The following is a 21,536-nucleotide window of genomic DNA, read 5'->3' on the forward strand; positions in this document are numbered from 1 at the left end:
AGATGATTAGGTGTTAAAGATATAAAAACTAAATTTTTATTTATTTTTTGTTAAGAAAATATTTATTTCAAATAATTTAAGAATTATCGCATTTTTAAAGTCAAATTTAAATTAAATAGTGGGAGAAAGAAATTTATGTATTTTATAAGAGATTTTTTTTGGAAATAGATATATTTAAACATTTTAATTTGGGGCCTAATAATTTTATTAATCTTAATGGGCCCAATTAATTTTTAAAAACTAGGGATGATTAAGCCCATTAATTAAGTAATTAAGAAGGTTTTTTTTTTTAAATAACTAAAATTTAAAACCCTACACACACACCCCTTAATACACACTCACCTTTTACATAAATTGAAAGAGAAGAAGGAATCGCCCAAACCTTCAAGGGACTTGCAAGGAGAAAGTTTTGGATTTTTTCCTCCTTTGTTCTTCACTCTTCTTCCTCGTTCTTCCTTCCAACAATGATCACCCGACTCTCTTGCATCCCAAGGTGGATTTTTAGTGGGGTTTTGAAAAGAAAAAGTGGTAGAAAAAAATAGAAATAGTTCTCCTATTCGTCACTGACCTTCCAGCGCTATGGTATTCGTATTTCGAGCGTTTTAAACGCAAAGACACGTTTCTAAACCATCTTTTTGCATAATTCAAATCATATTATGTGTGTTTAATCATGTTTGCATGAAAAATATGAAACCCTCCTTTTATTTTCGTTTTTTGGGCATGTACAAGATAAAACTTTGATTTTTATGCTTTTAAATCCATGGTTATGTTGCACAAATGGGCTGCCATGATATGGTTTCGAAAGGGGATATTTTCAGCATGATAAAGGGTCCATAGAGGCTTGCCTAAGGGCTGGACAGAAAGAGAAAAACAAGAAATGAAAATTGGAATCATATGGGAAGTAGGGTTTCGGTTTTAGGTTCTTGAAGGGGCAGGTTGTGGGCTGATGTTGGGTTGTGTCCAGGGGTCAAAAGGAGATCTAGTTATGGTCCTAGATAGGCCAAGGGAAGAGTGGTTGGTGCGAGGGCTAGGGAAGGAGCATGAACTTTGGGTCGCTTAAGGCTTGTAGGGGCACGAGTTTAAGGTTGCAAGTGCTAGAGCTGTAGAGGTTGATCCAGTAGAGTTCTAAGTGTTCAATCTAGGTCTTAGGATAGTTACATAGGGTCTGGATGTAAAGTCCAAAATTAAGATGACGTAATCCAACTGCATGCAAATCTAAAAAAAATGGAAAATAGCTAATTAAATGATTTTAACTGCTTAATTGAATATGGTATTCATAGTTGTATGTATAAAATGTTTTTTTACAAGAATGCATGTAAACTCTATTTTTAAAGGTTATTCGAGATGCGATCGAGGAACGGAGACCGAGGGCTGAAAAAGAGAAAATATTTTTATCAAATAATTGTTTTTTATTATTTAAAATAAGTTTGATGCTATTTGATATTTTTGAAGATAAGGTGTTTTAGGTGATTTTATACGCCGAGTCGTAATTTTTAACGGTATTCGATTTTCGACGAAAATATGAATTTTTCGAGAACTCGGCTAATATTTTCACGAAATTCCCTAAAAAAATATTTTAAATATACACTAATGGGCTTATTGGGCCTATTGTACCATGCTAATGGGCTTAGGCTTACACTAGGAATTTTATATCAAATATTAAAAAGCCTAAACCCTACCCATTCTTTTTTCATAAGACATGCCCCTTCCCCTCAACAACAAGGACTCTCCTCTCCCCCTCAAACACAAGCACACATGAGTTTTTATCAAGGGAAAGCCGCGGTTTTGCAAAGGAAATTCAGCCAAGATTCTTCGTCGTCGTTCTTTGGTTCTCAACGTATTTGTCTTGCGTAATATACGCAAAGGCACGTCATAAACCTTATTTTCTCATCTATCACACCCTATTATGTATTGGAATTGTGTTTGCATGAAAATATGTTTACCATGAATTTATATTTCTTTTTATGCACTTGCGTGTGGATAAATTATGTTTTGATATTCCAAACTTGATATATTATCGCATGAAGGGGCTGCCATGTTAGGGGATCAAGGAGGGACATTTTTTTTTACACGAGTTTAATGGCCATATGATACATGGTTAAGGTCTGCACACGCCTAGGAGGAAGCTTGATCAAATTATTGCATGTAGTGTTCTAAGGTTCGGTTAGGAGGCTTCGCGGCGTGCGGCTCAAACGAAGGCTCGACCAGGGCTCGGGCTGGACATGACACGGGGTGAGGAAGAGTCCTAACCACGCTAGGACTCAAGCACGGTAGTAGGGAAAGAGCCCATGCACGGTGGATGACCGACGATTTCGGTTGGGAATAAATCTAGCAAGCGGACTAGGTCAATCTATAGTAAATGAATGATGAGTCCAAGTACCGATCCCACAGAGACTAATATTTAATTAATAGAATTTTTATCACTTAAGTAAAGCTAGACAAAATAAATAACAAGATGATATGTGGATTATTAATCTAAAATATTAAATAAAATAATATCAATTAAAACGACGGATTCAGATATAAAGGAGGGATTCAAATTCAAATAAATAACTAAGACACACAACGGTACCAAACTCTACTATGTTGACACGTGTTAAAATTCAATTAATTATTTAATTCTTGACAATCACGGTGAAATCCCCAAATTTATTTATTAAACGATTCCTCGAGTTAATAAACCTATTTAAATCTAACAGTCCAATTATTTCTAATTGAATTTAATTAGATCTAAATGCATTAAATCTTCGTGAAATTTCAGTTTTCATCTAAAAACGCACACTGAAATCGAATACTATTTCTAGTCAGTTTAACCATGTGTTGATGACGTCTTTGTTGCTATATTTAATCAATCATCTTCCGATTCATGATTAATCAACAGACATGTAAATAGTTGATCAGGCTATTAACAAGAAATATTAAACTAACATCAATCAATAATTAAAATCTAGAAAAATAATATAATGAAAATAAAACAAATATCAAATAAAGTATTGTTTGGCACTATTGTGGTCTTAGACTAAAGAAAATTATTCCATGAATTCAAAATAGAAGTGAAAAGTCATATTTAAGTTCATAGAAGAAAACAAAATAAAGAAGGAATAAAAGAAATTCTCAGTGATTTGTGGCGTGTCATGAGGAATTCCTCCAGCTTTTTCCTCTGTCTTCCTCCTTGTTTCTTTTCTCTTCTTCCTCCCTGGTGTTGTCTTTCTTTAGTCTTCTGTTCTGCAGTTCCGTCTTCTCTTCTCTGCCTTTCTCCTCTGCTGTTACGGATCTCCTCCCTACTGTTCACTTCCGTTCTCTTTCCTTTCTTCTCTCTCTGTTCACGTCTCTGTACGCTTTCTCTCTTCCTCCTTGCTTCTCTTCCTCTCTCTTCCGCGCTGATTTTTTTCTCTTTTTGCGCCTCTCTCTTCCACGTCTCTGACTCTTCTCCTTTTTATTCTTCTCAATGGGCCTCATCTTTCAAATATTTTAAGCCCATGTCAAGTATAAAAAATGTAGATAAGATATTTATCTAGATTTACATAGATTTTTCTAAATTTTCAATATCATCAAAGAATGAGAATATTTTATTTCCTTTCTTTTGATATTTCGTTTTCTTTGAAATCTTATAAAATCATCTTATCTCCCAATTTAGGCATTTTTTCCTCTTCTATTCAAATCTACAATCATGATAAAATTAATTAAGATAAGCACAAAATTAGGGATAATAGGTCTAGATAAGCACAAATATTATAAAATAAAATCCCTAAAATCTCTATAAGATTTGGGCTTATCAATCCCCCCACACTTAGCTTTTGTTCGTCCTCGAACAAATAAAAATATAACCGAGGAATATTCAATTATTCGCCACAAAATTGATACAATCAACACTTTTTAACCTTCCAAATTCCGTCACACTCAATCAAAAGATCACAATTCGAAAATCATAAAATTCACTTTCGTTGCAACTTTAAAAAACTCAAGCATTCACTAGAAAAGATCAAGATAATGAGACGTGTGTAGTGTGGAAGTCAAAACTCATATTCCTCAAAGGTGTTTTAGTTCAAGGATTGCTCATATTTTCTGAATTTTTTTTATATTAAGAAACTCTCCATAAGCTTGTCTTTCATACTTTTCTCCACTAAATGTTGGAGGAATATGACTCGGTCAATAGGTCTTTTTAAACTTATAACGTTAGGCCACGGCTCACGGTTACAATAAAGGTAGGGAATTCAAAATGAGAGAAAATAAACAATTTAATCATACACCTAACTTTTTCATCTTCCTTGTACTTTCATTCATATTCCCCCATATATATATATTTTTTCTCTTCCTCCAGCCTTTTTTTTAACAACATTCCCTTTTAGTCTTTTCAATCACCACATCATACAACGATCATTCCTCCTCCTTTTTCTTTTATATATATCTTTTCATCAATCAATTTCTCATTCTTCATGATTTTTTCAAACTCCTCCAATTTTTCTTATCAATTATCAACACATGGGAGTTATTGAAACTTTTAAAGCGCTAAAAGGGTTTATTTCTCTCAAGAATAGTGTATATGCTAAAATTGGGTAGTTGATGTGGGATTTTGAAGGAATACGAATGAGGGCTAACTGTATATCTTTGACACACTCCATTCGATTTTTTATAGGCTCAAAATGGGATACTAGGGATATAAATGATGCATTGTGTAAGCTCGAAAGACTCAAACGGTCCAAAGATCGCCTAAATCATCCTAAGTCATTTTCCTCTGTATTTCTCCTCGAAAGAGAATTAGACAAGTTCTAAATGATTTATTTTCTTCTTTTTTTTTCTATTTTTTCATGAGCTCACATTTTGCCAATTCACAATTAATTATATAAGTATGACCTAAAGTGCATAGATGATGTCTCAAAATATGATATAAAACTAGTTTGTGCTCAAATCCTTCGGCTACAACTACAGCTCATCTCAAACAGTTCTAGGTGTGACTCAATCTTTTGAGTGATCAAAAATCTAGAAAATCAATTAGTATGTCATGTAATCACAAGTGCAGTTTCTCAAAGAATAACCAGAAAAATTTTCATGCTCGAGGATTAAACATTGAAGTACATGCTAAGTGTGGTGACGTGAAACCAAACACAAATTCCCCCCACACTTTATATTTACACTGTCCTTAGTGTTTTGACATTTAAAAAGAATATAAAACTTGGATATAGAATAGTAAGAGAACACTTCCCTGACAGTGTTGCTTTAAATTCCATGGAGTGCTACATGGGGATGGTAGAATTCCTCAGTGCTGGAAATATTTTATTTCAACAGTTTAGTTTTTCCAGAATCTAAATCATCTTGCTTCATTCCAATATTCCCTACACACCAAAATCACAGAGGATTAAACTAACAAAATGAAAAAAAAATAAAAATAAAAGATGAAACGACAGGAAATAAAATAAATCACTGGGTTGCCTCCCAGCAAACGCTAAATTCATTGTATATAGCTTGACTATGGAGAAGCAGCCTTCAAATAGCGGCTTCCGCCCATAGTAAGTATCATACGATATTACATATGGGTCTTGATTATGTGTGCCCTCAAGCTTGGCATGATATTGACATTGTAAGCTCGTCGCTCCAACAATACTCGGCAAAAATTGATTATTAGAGGAAGAACAATCCAATCCATGATAAAGGTCATAGAGGATGTAATATTCTTGAGTTTGTGTTGATAGAAATAAAGAATCTGCTGGAGGAGTATATGTTAAAACCATATTTGAGTTCAAATCCTTCGCCTTCTGTTCCTCTACATCTTCCAACTTCACTTCTGCCTCATCTTTGCGTAAGGATTCCTCGAAGAATTCTTCTTCCTCCAGCTTCACTTCTGCCTCATCTTTGCATAGGGATTGCTTATAGAATTCTTCTTCCTTCAGCTCAAATACTTGTGGAAGATCAGATTCAGATGAAATTTCTACATGATTTGAATCACTCTCCACACCTTTATTATTTGAGTTGTCATCATTCACCCATACCGGATTGGTCATTAATTGATCGACAAAAATCGCTTCGTCCTCTTGGTGGATTTCGGACACTGATTGCATTAGAAGCTCAATCTGTTCATCTATGAAACACAAAGAGTTGACCATCTCCTCCCACTGGGCCATGATTTCATCTAAATGTGCACTACGCTCTTCTTGTCGCTCAAATGGTTGGTTTACAAAATTGGGGCGAAATTGTGGAGGATATTGGTGACTCCAACCCTGCAGTGAAGGATCACAATGCCAGTGGTAGTCGAAATCTGCCATATCATTTAACAAGTGCATCGCACTGTTGTATTCTCTATTAAATAAGTGACTACCAGTTGCCAAAGCTCCCTAATTTACCCAACTTCTTGTTGCCTTATCCATACCAAAATATAAAATTTGAATAAGAGTGTAGTTTGACAAATCATGAAACCAAAAGTTGTTTGCTAGATCATTGAATCTCCCCTAAGCAGCATAGAATGGTTCCGAGTATTGTTGTGCAAAATTCGTGAACACTCCTCGATGATCCATCTTGAAGTACCTCGCAATAAAATAAAAATAAATCAAATAAAATAGAAAAAAATTCGAAAAAATGTCTAGTCTCAAATAAGTAATTTATTCTAATATTAAATAAATTAGTCCCCGGCAACGGCGCCAAAAACTTGACCGAAGATTTCGGTTGGGAATAAATCTAGCAAGCGGACTAGGTCAAGCTATAGTAAATGGATGATGAGTCCAAGTATCGATCCCACAAAAACTAATATTTAATTACTAGAATTTTTATCACTTAAGTAAAGCTAGACAAAATAAATAACAAGATGATATGTGGATTATTAATCTAAAATATTAAATAAAATAATATCAATTAAAACGACGGATTCAGATATTAAGGAGGGATTCAAATTCAAATAAATAACTAAGACACACTACGGTACCAAGCTCTACTATGTTGACACGTGTTAAAATTCAATTAATTATTTAATTCTTGACAATCACGGTGAAATCCCCAAATTTATTTATTAAACGATTCCTCGAGTTAATAAACCTATTAAATCTAACAGTCTAATTATTTCTAATTGAATTTAATTAGATCTAAATGCATTAAATCTTCGTGGAATTTCATTTTTCACCTAAAACTGCACACTGAAACCGAATATTATTTCTAGTCAGTTTAACCATGTGTTGATGACGTCTTTGTTGCTATGTTTAATCAATCATCTTCTGATTCGTGATTAATCAACATACATGTAAATAGTTGATCAGGCTATTAACAAGAAATATTAAACTAACATCAATCAATAATTAAAATCTAGAAAAATAATATAATGAAAATAAAACAAATATCAAATAAAGTATTGTTTGGCACTATTGTGGTCTTAGACTAAAGAAAATTATTCCATGAATTCAAAATAGAAGTGAAAAGTCATATTTAAGTTCATAGAAGAAAACAAAATAAAGAAGGAATAAGAGAAACTCTCAGTGATTTGTGGCGTGTCATGAGGAATTCCTCCAGCTTTTGCCTCTGTCTTCCTCCTTGTTTCTTTTCTCTTCTTCCTCCCTGGTGTTGTCTTTCGTTAGTCTTCTATTCTGCACTTCCGTCTTCTCTTTTCTGCCTCTCTCCTCTGCTGTTACGGATCTCCTCCCTACTGTTCACTTCCATTCTCTTTCCTTTCTTCTCTCTCTGTTCACGTCTCTGTACGCTTTCTCTCTCTCTTCCTCCTTGCTTCTCTTCCTCTCTCTTCCGCGCTGATTTTTTTCTCTTTTTGCGCCTCTCTCTTCCACGTCTCTGACTCTTGTCCTTTTTATTCTTCTCAATGGGCCTCATCTTTCAAATATTTTAAGCCCATGTCAAGTATAAAAAATGTAGATAAGATATTTATCAAGATTTACATAGATTTTTCTAAATTTTCAATATCATCAAGGAATGAGAATATTTTATTTCCTTTCTTTTGATATTTCGTTTCCTTTGAAATCTTATAAAATCATCTTATCTCCCAATTTAGGCATTTTTTTCCTCTTCTATTCAAATCTACAATCATTATAAAATTAATTAAGATAAGCACAAAATTAGGGATAATAGGTCTAGATAAGCACAACTATTATAAAATAAAATCCCTAAAATCTCTATAAGATTTGAGCTTATCTGTGGGACTCTTCCCAAGCCGACGGGAATAATTGTTGTGTGTGGGAGTCATGGCTCGGCCAAGGTGGTCAGGGCTGGGCTAGGTTAGGTCTGGTGATGGTTCACAAGGAGCTGGGCTCGGTTGTGGCTCAAGGGGCTCGCGCATGCTCTTGTGTATGTGCAGGAGGTTGCAGCAGGCTAGGGGCTGGTTCAAGGGGTCATGGCTGGTCAGTAGGGTCGATAGGGGATATTGGAAGAGTTTGGCTGTAAGGACCATGTATCGTATTATCGTAAATCACACTTTGATTATCGATAATTCATAAAATTGTCATGTGATTACGTATATGATGGATATCATGACAATGAAAGGGAGAAAATAGGTGGTGATAATGAAATATTTGAATAGAAATTGATTGATAATTAAATGATGTGCTGAACCGCAATAGAAAAGTGACATATGTTACGGTTTTCAACATAATTCTCTGAGTATTAGTTTAAATGAAATGAAATCAATTTTATTGGAAAGCTAATACATAGTACTAAAACTTTCATGTTATTAGTTTTGTCCAAATCCATTTGGAAATAGGGGTAAAATAATCCCGAAGTGTAACGTGTGCATTTCAGTTCCTACACTAACACATTTTGGGAAAATGAGCATAACTCTTGCATCCAATATCCAAATTGAGCCGAGACATAGATCAACAACTTTCATGTTGACTACGTTTGCAAATTCGGAACCAAAAATAGCGTTTCGGACAGAACAAGATGCGCACCTGCGCAAGGCCCGCACATGTCACGCATATGCGTGAGTGCGCGCACACCTCTGAAACACATTATTAAGTTGATAAGAATGAAGTTTGCTGCAAAGTCCTTGGAGGTTTCGAGAGTGGAGAGAGAGAGAGAATATGGAATTCAAGTTCTATCAGTCAAATCTACCTCGAAACGCTATCAGAACTTGAAACCAAATTATTTATTCGGAATCCTCGCGTCGAGAGCTTCCTTTTGAGGTAAGATTCTTTTGGTTTCAGCAGCTCTAAATATTATAGTGCTGGAATATCATGTATTTGAAGTTGATTTCAATATATGCGATAGAATAACCGACAAGAAACTAAGTTTTGAAGTCGGAATTGAATTATGTTATGATTTCAATTTGATATGAATTTTCAAAATTTGAAAAGATATTTGAAACTTATATTGTTGAATTTGAATGAATTTATTGATTGAAATGAATATGTTATTGATATAGATAGATATTTATACTGAAATCTAAAGTTACATCAACTGGAAACGAAGAATTAAGGTATGTTGCGACCGAGTAACATACGGCAGATATCTGTATCATATGATATATGTTTGATTGATTGGACTGATAATACATGTCTATATGCCTTATTTGTTGAGTTTATGTGGCATACATGACATGCACGTTGAGCTATGATCCTTGGATACCCTGATATGATTTGATCTGATTCTGGGGTTTGTGAACACGATGCTATGTTTGGCATTATGTTGCTCTTAAAGCATAGTCATTAGTGGCCCCGATGATTGATTGAGATTTGGGATTTGATAGCGCTTTGTCGACGTTATCATACGAGTATCCCTGATTGAGGCCGGTGTGTCAGCTCGAGCATTGATTTGATAGAGATTCGATTGATTTTGATATATGCTCAGTGGATGGGTATTTGACCTGAAACCTCCACGACATACATGCATTGCGTACCATATATCATTGTTTAGATACTTGTGGTATATATTGTGGTTGTTTCAGACTGAGCTTTGATCACCCTAGAGGGGGCTGTTGTTGTCTTTGTATGTGGACAATGACAGGTACTCCAGGATATCAGGAGGCCAAAGATGGTGCTTCTGGAGGGAGTCATAGTTTGAGGTGAGGTTTTATGTTTTGTTTCCCAGTATATATATATATGTATCTATATACCGGGGCATGTCCCGAGGATATGAGTTTGTTTGTATGTAGTTGGTTTTGATTATGTGTTGGCAAATTTTATGATGTGGGATGAAATACTTTTTTAGTATTCAAATAATATATTTTGGGCTCATTGTAAAGAAAATTTAAACTCGTTTTCCGCTGTAATTAATTAACCCTAATCAAATTGTATTGTAAAAACGATTAGGAGTTAAGGGCCCCACATTGGCTCGAGGTGGCTCGGGCTTGGCTTTAAGGTAGCGCAACATGGCTCGATGTGTCATGCTAGGGTTCAAATCAATGTGTTTAAATGGTTATTGCTTGAACCGTGGATCCACGGGTGTGGTCCATGGGTCACAAGTGTAAAATTAGGTAATAAAAAGTCTATGTTTAAAGGTTGGGAATTTAATAATCAAGTTTGAATTAATTCAGAATTAAAACGCTCTACGAATTAATATTTCCGAAATAAATAGAAAACCATGAATTTAAGCCAAATAAAAATTTAAGAAATTTAACTTAATCTTAAATAATTATTTGGGATGGTCTAGTGTCAACGAAAGTAAGAAAAAGTCAAAATCGAGAAAAAATTTAAGTCTAGGGGTAAAACAATAATTTTACACCTGAAAAATAGTAAACATCTTGGCAGTGCCATAAATGCTATAATATATGTTAATATGATTATTTTAAATGCTTATGAAATTTTATGATGAAACGTTAATGCTAAAAGATATGTTGCATGCTTGGTTTAAAAGAAAAATGATTTATGTATACTTTAATTTTTATGAAGTGATGAAAATATGAAATGTTGAAAGAAGTCAAGTAATTGTGACTAATACGATGATACGATGGTTATGATGATACGATGATATGTAAGGTTAAGGCTCAGTTGACAGGTGAGAGTGTCGCCGATGTCCCCATCGCCCAGTACTGTGGTAATACGTAGATGGATACATCGAACTTCAGCTGGTACGAAAGTCACAATTAACGATATGAATTCAACGAAAGGAAAACGTATACGTATATGATGAAAAGTAAAATTTTTATAATGAAAGGGAAGATGTTTGTGTTTATGTTTATGCATGTTCATGAAATGTTATTTTAAGTAAAAGTATTTGCACTATTGTATGTGATTGTATATGTATTATTCGCTATTATGGTTATGGTTTGCTGAGTCGATAGACTCACTAGGTGTGATCGATGCATATGAGCATGATGTTGAAGTTGAGGGACTTGATGGTTGATCTTACTGGACTGAAGGTGCACATAACCCGAGGACCAGCGCTAGTTTTCCGCACTTATGATTAAAAGTTTATGATAAAGATTTTTACGACTTTTATGATGCTTTTTGAGTGGTTTTGAGAGGTTGTTAGAGTTAGTTTTTATTTTGAAATTTTGCTAAATTTATGTTTGGTAAAACGATTTATGATTTTACATTTTGCATTATGTTTTATTTTAAAACGGTGTAAAAATATTATATATATATATATATATATATATATGTATAGGTATCGGCCGAGAATTAGTATAGAAGGAAAAAAATAGTACTTTTTAAGAAAAAAGAGTAGTGGACGTTTCAGTTGGTATCAGAGCAATGTTCCTGTAAAGGGTTGTGCCACCATCAGTGCCGGGAAACTCAGTCGTCAAGCCTCAATTTGTAAGTTTAACTGCTTTTTATTATTTTTATGGTGATACCTGCATGATTACATGAATTATACGCTTACGTTACATGTTTAATAGCTCTTTGAGATTATATGTTTTATATGCTTAAAATTGCTCAAAAATTGATTAGTATATGCAGCATTATTAGAAAACTTAGATTTAAATGCAAGTTGGTTACGTTTAGAAATTTGAAAAACGTTCAGATATAATGCCTCCTAGACGCGCACCTAGTATGGATAGGCAACCTGAGAATGTTGAGGATCGTCATGTGAATGCACCCCCACCTCCTAATGGGGATGCTGCTATTTTCACACTAGAGGGCATGGCACGCTTCTTTGAGCAGCAGTTTCAGCATGTTCCGAGGCCACAACATGATGTATATGATCAGTTCTGGAGGCTAGTTCCGGAGGAATTTTCTAGCACCATTGACCCCTTTGCTGCTGAGTGTTGGATTCGATCACTTGAGAAGCACTTTCGCTATCTGAATATGGGAGATGTTGACCGCATGAGGTGTGCTACTTATATGTTTAGAGATGATGTTTCCTTTTGGTGGGAACGAGTGGAGCATGGTATTAATCTCGCCACACTTACTTGGGAGCAATTCAAGAATATTTTCTATGAGATGTACTTTACTGCTGACGTCTGAGGACGCTTGAAGAGTGAATCCATGACTCTCCGTCAAGGATATACTACTGTGGTTGAGTTTGTAAGGAAGTTTGATGGGGCTGTCACTTTATGCCCCTCATTGTTATGGATGCTGGTGAGAAACTTATAAACTTTCTGGATGGTCTACGACCTACTATACGCAATGCAAAAGACAACAACACCAACATAATTCTCAGCCGAATAAGAAGCCACATATGGGACCTCCTAGACCTCAAGGGCGGCAAAAGCTCCAATGACAAGTGAAGAAGCCAGGACCACCAAAACCATCGCAATCCGGAGCACCAAAACCTGCAGAGAGGCCACTGTGCAAGGAGTGCAATCGCTTATATTTTGGCAAATCGCTTACATTTTGGCAAGTGTAAGTGGGGACATACAATGCTTCATATGCAAAGAGAAAGGACATAAAGCTGTTGATTTCCCAAAGAAGAAAGCATCAACTGTGGGAAGAGCTTATGTTATGCATGCCGAAGAAGCTGAGGAGGAGCCAGACACGAGCCTTATCACCGATAACCTAGTTATTTAATGTTTTTATATTACTTAAATGCATGAAATGTTAAATTGGTTATTAGAATTGATTTTGTATTAAGAATAACATAGTGGAAATTACATTGCATGCTCTATCTTAATTGAAATTAAGAAATGACAATGGAAACCATAGAATTTGGACTTGAATTTTGAGCCTTAATTATATAAGGAAGGTAATTAATCCTAAATGGAAGTTTTAGGGCTTAAAATTGAGGAAATAAAAACTTTGGGAATGATTTGATAGTTTCAAAAACTTGAAGGATTAAATTGATATTAATCGAAAACTTAAGGGACTAAATTGTAATTAACCAAAATCTAAGGGACGAAAGTGTAATTTTTGAAAAAATTTGAGCTAAAACGCAATTTTCCGAAAATTTAAGGATCAAAATGAAATTTTCTGAAAATAAAGGGACCGAAAACGCAATTTCTGAAAATTTAAGGGGCCAAAATAGCAATTTTCGAAAATCTTTGGGCTAAAATGCAAAATTTCGAAAGAATTGAAGGGTTAATGCAATTATTCGAAAATATAGGAGGGAAATTGTGAACTTTCCTAGAATTAATAGGAATCACTGATCTTCATAAAATTTTGGGAAAATAATGATAGAAATTCTTTAAGCTTCAACATGAATAGATTTAAATGCGTTTTTCGCCGCAGGGAAGACATTCATTCTAGGTGTAGCTACCCTTGCATTACTGGATTCGACACCTACCCTTGCATTGCTAGATTCGGGAGCTACACACTCATTAATATCCGAGACTTTCGTCAAGCGAATGAATATTATACCTGAGGATTTGGGCTTGGGTTTCAAAAGTTCTATTCCTTCCGGTGATCAAATAGTCACTACGAGCATTGTGAAAAATCTGGTGCTTCGTTTGCAAAAAGGTGTGGTTCGGGCAGATTTCATCGTACTCCCTATGCCTGAATTTGACATCATACTTGGCATGGATTGGTTATCAGTGAATGGAGCTTCGATAGATTTTCGGCAGAGAACAATGTCTATTCGACCACCTAGTAGGAAGTCTTTTATATTTGAGGCAGCGAGGAACAAGAAAATGCCGCATATCATCTCTTGTTTGTGCGCAACGAAGCTTATGAGACGAGGATGCCAAGCTTTTCTAGCATGTGTTACTACTACACATGCCCTTATCAGTCAGAAGCTAGAGAATGTTGATATCATCAGAGATTTTTCTAGTGTCTTTCCTGAGGACATTTCTGGCATTCCACCTGATCGTGAGGTGAAATTTTCTATTGAGTTGATGCCGGGCACTGTACCCATTTCTAAAGCACCTTATTGTCTAGCACCTGTCGAAATGAAAGAGCAGAAATATCAAATTCAAGAATTACTAGACAAGGGTTTTATTCGCCCTGGTTGCTCTCCGTGGGGCGAACTGGTATTAGGCCACATCATTTCTAGAGATGGAGTTGAGGTTGATCCGAGTAAAGTGGAAGCAGTGAAAGAATGGCCTGTACCGAAGAGCGTAACAGAGATCCTTAGTTTCTTGGGACTAGCTAGCTATTATCGAAAGTTTATTCAAGGATTCTCATCAATTGCGGTTCCCATGACTGCCTTGACAAAGAAGAATGCAAAGTTTATTTGGGGATTCGAGTGCCAAGACAGTTTTTGTAGAGCCCAATTTCAGTACGCGTAAAATCCATGTATTTATTTAAATTGTTAAATCGTTTAATTAAGTCTGAAATTGATTTTTTAACGGTACATGATTTATTTAAATGTATTATTTTAAATTATTTATGTTTATGTGATGCACGTTAAATGTTTTCTTGAGTTTCATGTTTCAGGCGAGGATCGAGGAAAAGAGATCGGCGACGATTTTTGACGATTTTAAAATGTGGTATTTTATTTTAAGTTAGAAAGGGACATTTTAAATGAATTATTTATTTTTAGCATTTTAAATCCAAAATTATTTAGTTGGTGATTTAGGAATTTAAAACCTTTAAAATTTATCAATGTTGTATTTTAAATTTCAATTTGAGATTTGTTAGTAAAGTATAGATGGGTAAGCATTTTATTAGTATGTTAATTATTTAATTAAGCAATTTATCCCCCCTAATTAACCCAAACACACACACACACACACTCACACACACAATTACACGACACACAACACACACGCATTTTCATTTCATTTTCAGATTTTTGAAGAGAAAATTAGGGTTCTTAGAACAAGAGTGCAGCCGCCCCTCCCTCTTCAGTCTTCCAGCATATTTTAGTTGAGTTTTCTTCAAGAAAATAGTTCCACGATAGTCCCAGATCAACCCTCGCACCGTTCCCGCTTCGGTATCGTTGGTTCGGTAATTTCAATTATCAAAAGGCATGTTTAATATATTGTTTCTGCATCGATCTTGTTATATTATATGTTCTTATGTTTATTATGCGTAAAAATCCATGTATGTTGTAAAAAGTTTGAGCAAAAATTTGTAGGATCGGTTTTGAAACGATTTTCGATCTGAAAACTCAAAATTGTTGTCATTTTAAAATACTGCGACTTTTCGGTAGATTTTCTGGAAAAAATTTCAACATATAAAACGTAGAAATTTTTTATACTTTTGATTTGACAGTAAATTCGTAAATGTTAGACAAGAAACGAGTGAGTTATGATTGTTTTTGCGGGACTGCTCAAACTGTGATTTTATGAAAATGTGTTCTTGACATATTCTTGAGTTTCTTGTGTTGCAGGCTTCGTTGGAAAATCATCAAGTGTTCCTTGCTGTGTTTATGAGTGTCCAATGGGGTGATCATGTGAATTTTGGGGTGTTATCTCAGGTTGGTGAGGTTGTGCATGCATTAGAAGTCATAGGGAACTCTTGTGCAGAATTTTTGGGTTGAGTTGCGCATAACTAGCGCCTAGGTGCTGCTTCAGGCGAATTTTAGGCTTCGAATTTAGGTGCTCTTGCTTCTTTTGCGTACTATGAAGTCGTTATGTCCTAGTATACTAAAATTTAATTTAGATGTTATGAAGCTTGATTGGGGAACATTGAACTATGTTTTAAGCAAGGTCCGCACCTTCTATTGATTGGGTAAATTCATGCTTCTTGACAAGATTTGTTTCGGGGTCGAGTCGGGGGTTAACATGTTGATTATCACGATCAAGTCCCGAGCATTTCCAGAAGGTCATAAGTTAGTAAGTCAATGGATGATGCATTCGATAGGCATGATTAAATTGTGGAAGTTAAGGTTCATGGTAGCGCGTTAGCATGTGCAGCAAGGACTCGAGCGAGATCCAACGAATCCCTCAACGCCATGTAAGTATGTTCGACGTGCAAAAAAGAAAATATTTTTAAGTTTTTGAGGTATGCTAAATATCTTATGAACCAATTATGAATGGGTTTGGAAGTCGGTAAACGTGGCCGAGGACCTCTCCACCCCGGTAAAGCATGACCGGGTTTAGATCAGGATTGGAAAGCGGTAAAGCATGACCAGGGACCAATCGACCCATTAAAGCATTAACGGGGATCTCATGTATGTTGTAGTGGACTTTCCCTACCAGTCCAGTATTGTGGTTTAGTCTGATCAGGTACTTTTATGTATGGATCACTTGCTTTGAAACATATCTCTACGCAAAATGATGAAGTTTATGTATGTTCAAGTATGTATGAAGTAAGCATGTTTATGAAAGGTTTTATGATGATGACACGTCTAGGTATATGCTAATACGTTCAAGTTTCAAATATGTTTATGCTATTATGTTCAAATTTCAAGTATGTACGCTCTATTTTGAAGATGCATGTGGTTTTATTACGTATTACTTGTTATTTCAAGTTTATACATGTTGAGTCTTTTGAATCACTAGACTTGATCGATGCAGGTGAGGAAGAGGTTGAGGAGACAAGGGGTGGGGACCAATGAGCCGGCTTGGCTGTGCAGGAGGCTAAACCCGAGGACCGCCAATGTTTTAAGATTTGATGCATGACAATTTTAATACTCTGATTTCACATTTTGGGTTACGATGTTTAAACAAGTATTTTTCTTTAGCAAACTTTATTTGTGATCTCTTTTATCGCAAATATTTTTGGACATATAATTTATTGACGATCAAAATTTGAAAGTTTATTTGTATTTTAGAAAATTTTTAATTTTTCCGCAAATTTCAAGTAGTTCAAATTACGGTACGTTAAAGTTTTGAGAAGTTGAAGCAAGCTTGGATTTCAGCGTCAGTATTATCAATGTCATCGGGGCAAGGAGAGTATGTTCTTTATACCTACGCTTTGAAACGTGGTTTACAATGTAATCTATTTATAATATAAAAATAATTAAATTAATAGTTATATTCATATTTCAACTAAATTTAATAAAAAACTAATTAAAAGAAATGAGTATCTTGATGAAATATATTATTTGATAGCGCCTCACGCCTATATTAATTATTATATTATATAATATATATATTTATGTAAAGTTTGTAATTAATTATTTTGTAATTTAGTATAATTAAAATAATTATTGAGTTGGTTGATTAAAATAATTATTTATATCAAATAAATTAAGAAAGTGTGTTAATAATATATATTTTATGATATTGAAGTTAATACGATATAAAATAAATCGAGATCTCAAATAAATCACAAAAGCAAAATAAATATAAAATAAAATTAATGAACATGAGTTACTATTTTATATATTACTCATATACACACACAAACTTGTCATTTAAAGAAAAGAAAAATCTATTCTCGAGCAAACGCCAAGTCATCCACCTTGTTTCCCATCGAGCTCTTCTCCCTGCTCCGGCTAGCCAACCTTCGCGTCACTGGGAACGGAGCTCTGATCACTGCAGCTAGTAGCCCTTGACCTCAGGAACTCATTTATGATTTGAAACCCAAGAAAACGAGGCAGGAATCAAAGACCAAAGTTACTGTACCCAGTGGCGGAGCCACATGCTTGTGTACCCGGGCTTTAGCCCAGATGGTCTAATTTTTTTTAAAAAAAATATATGTAAATTTTGTATAATTTTGGAATAATATGATATTAGTCAAGTTAGATCAATTTAAAATATTAAAAAAATCTAAAGTTTAAAATTATAGCTCGGGTAGAGCCATATTTTTAGCTCCGCCACTGACTGTACCAAGCTCTGTTTCTGCGTTAGCTTTACTTTCAATTCTAGGTTAGTTTTGGTTCGATTTTCTGGTTGATTCATGGTGTATTGATCAAGGATTAAAGCCAATTATGTTTCACCTGTTTTCCAGCCATGTTCCTCAGCATGAACAATAACTCCGATGACATTTTCCGGCAATGTTCCAACTATTGCACCACTGCAAGGAGTCTAACTGCTCTTTAGCTTCGTTTTATTTTGGTTCAAGGTTGGAATTGTTGTATAATGAGTTCGTTTTCAGGTTGCTGCGATCTATGCATTAGGAATATGTAGTTTTGTCAAATAGAAATTGTAGTGCCTTGTGTTTTCTTTCTTTGTCAATAGTGTAATCAAATTTCAATCAGTTATGGAATTGAAATGAAATTTCTACCAAAATGTATCTACACTGTATAATGTATTTTGGGTGGGGGGATGCAAACCTACTGTATTTCATGAATATTAACTATGTACATTAGGATTTTGGAATTTTGGTTAAAATGTTATTGTAGATATATAAGTTATCTTCGAAATGAAACAAGAATTGTTTGATTCCATTAAGAATCGAGATACGTATGCTTTTATTTCTGTAACTGCTCTATTACAGAATTTTATCCGCGAATTGGGTTGATGTAGACTGTTGTAATAAATTTTGGGCACAAACAATTCATAATTTGAATATGTTTTCAATTGAAAAACTAAACATTTTTGTTTTCTTACATTTCTAATTTGCGGATATTGATTTGAGTCAATAATGAGTTAGCTATGAATTTTATGCTATTAAATGCCGAATTTGCAAACTCTGACAGAACAAGCTGCCCTTGGTTTCTGGTTTTGGTTATGAGCGTGTCGAAATAATCAAATCTCACCTTGATGTCTTTTGATGAAATATTTTGCATTTTATCATATTTGTTATGCCGAGGAGATCCAAGTTGGACATGTTGTGGTTCAAATTCGGTTTAGTTATGTTATAATTTAGAACATACTACGGTAATGTATAAATTATGTTTTAAACATATTTATATGTTGTTATAGTTGTTATTGTGATTCCGTGAAGTTGCATGATATGTTAAATGCCTATTTGATTTTATGTTCATTATTTGACATATTTCATGACATTTAGGCATAGTTTGGTACATAAGATAAGGGAGAGATTGATAAATATTCCTCATTATCCCATGTTTGGTACATTTTTAAAAAGACCATAATAATATCATGGGCCCTTGATAAATAATTTTTTAGAATGATAAAATGTCTCTTCTATTAGGTGTGATAATTTTAATTTAATGATAAAATACACTTCAAATGACTTAATTATCCTCAATTTATAAATGATTTTTATAAATCTATGCTAGTAGGTAGAAATTAAAATCAAATAAATATTTTTATTTATTTTTATATATTATATAATATGATAATTACATAAATGAATTCGAGATAATTATATAAATAATTTTTATAAATCTCAATAAAATTATTAGTATCACCCGATTAACCATAAAAATTGATATTTGACTTGACTCACAAAATCAAGGGCTCAATTATCATATTATATAGTATATAAAATTAGGTAAAAATAAATAATCATGCAAGCACTATCGACGCATGAACAATTAAAAAATATGAACTCAAACAACAACTTTGAAATTATAAAATTTATTATGATAACGTTAATTTTGTAATTACAATCTAATATATAAATTTAATCACTCTTATTAAAATCATACCAAACATTAAATATAATATCCTACATCTTATTTATCCTTATATTATTTATCACATGTTTATCATATCATGTGTACCAAACTATGCCTTAGTATATGACATGATATATGACATTCATGTTGAGCTCTATCATTCTTGTGACATGTTCTTCTTATTATATTTTACTCCTGGCACACGTGGTTATCTCGGAATCATTTGACGGCTTTCGAGTTGATCTATCCTTGATACCAAAATTATGATTGGCTCTTTTTTTATGCATTTTATGTGTGATATGCACTTCAATTTTTGATATAATATGTTTTTGGTTGTTATACCTTCTTGTTGTATTGTTAATCAGCTGTATAAAGTCTGAGTCATGGGTGTTTATTACACACAGCATGACATACCTCGCATACTTGGCAAGACGGTTTAGCTGCATGACGATGTAGCTCCCCGTGTGTTGTTGCTTGAGCATTATTCTTGTTATTATTGTAACGTTTATTGGCTCTTATATTCTTGTTCTTATTGAGTCATGCATTGCATATTTCATTTTATATATGTTTATGCATGATTTATGATTATATTTATTGTTGTTTAAATATTTCATACCAGAATCCTAACCACTATATTTATACTAGGGAGGCTGATGTGGTTGCTGATGGGCACCATGGTAGGTCACCCTAGTAGTTTTGTAGCACCAAGCGGAGATTCAACCCTTGGAGATTGTGAGTGAGATAAGATTTCTTGGTTGTCAGAGTTGAAGTCTCCCAGTTAGTCCACTTATATTATTTTGTAGTATGATCAATTTTATATCAGATTATATTGGTCAAGAAGATATCTCGTGTATTTGTATGGTGATTTGTAGTTGTTATAATGCATTTGGATTTATTTTATTTGTTTTGAGCCTTGTCTGGTATATTCGAACTAATGCTTATGAATTGTTAAATTGTGCCTAGTCGACACATGTGTGTTATTATTTTTGAATATCGCAGCGTCGTCCTTGAGTTATTTTTCTTTTACATGTATTTAAAGTTTTTGATATATCCTATTTACGGGGAGGCAATGTCGAAATTTTTTCAGACCTCCCTGAAGTCCATTTTTAAGTATTTTTAACATTTTCCGATGCAGATTTAAATTAAATCAATATTATTTGATGATTAATTATAATTATAATAATTTAGCCTCATATTTTATCATAAGAGAAATATTTTTACCTTTAGGTATAGTTTGATACATTTGATAAGAGAGAGATTGATAAATAATCCTCCTTATCCTACATTTGGTACCTTTTTTGAAAGCCTATGATATGGCCCGTGATAAATAATTTTATACAAGAATAAAATATCTATTTTATGAGATGTGATAATTTTAGTTTAATGATAAAAAACATCATAAATGACTTAATTGCCCTCAATATATAAAACTCCTAAATCCTATACATGATCAAGTTTTAAATTAATATCACTAGATGATAATTATATAAATAATTTTTATAAATCTATCTTAGTAGGTAGAAATTAAAATCAATAAATATTTTTATTTATTTAGATATATTATATAATATGATAATTATATAAATAAACTCGAGATAATTATATAAATAATTTTTATAAATCACAATAAAATTATTATCACTCGATTAACCTTAAAAATTTATATTTGACTTGACTCACAAAATCAAGGGCTCAATTATCATATTATATAATATATAAAATTAGGTAAAAATAAATAAATAATGCAAGCACTGTTGGCGTATGAACAGATAAAATATGAACTCAAGCAACAACTTTGAAATTATAAAATTTATTATGTTAATGTTAATTTTGGTATTACAATCTAATATATATATTTAATCACTCTTATTAAAAGCATA

This window comes from Primulina tabacum, chromosome 8 (genome assembly GCF_025594145.1).
Source record: "Primulina tabacum isolate GXHZ01 chromosome 8, ASM2559414v2, whole genome shotgun sequence".
NCBI classification, from domain to species: domain Eukaryota; kingdom Viridiplantae; phylum Streptophyta; class Magnoliopsida; order Lamiales; family Gesneriaceae; genus Primulina; species Primulina tabacum.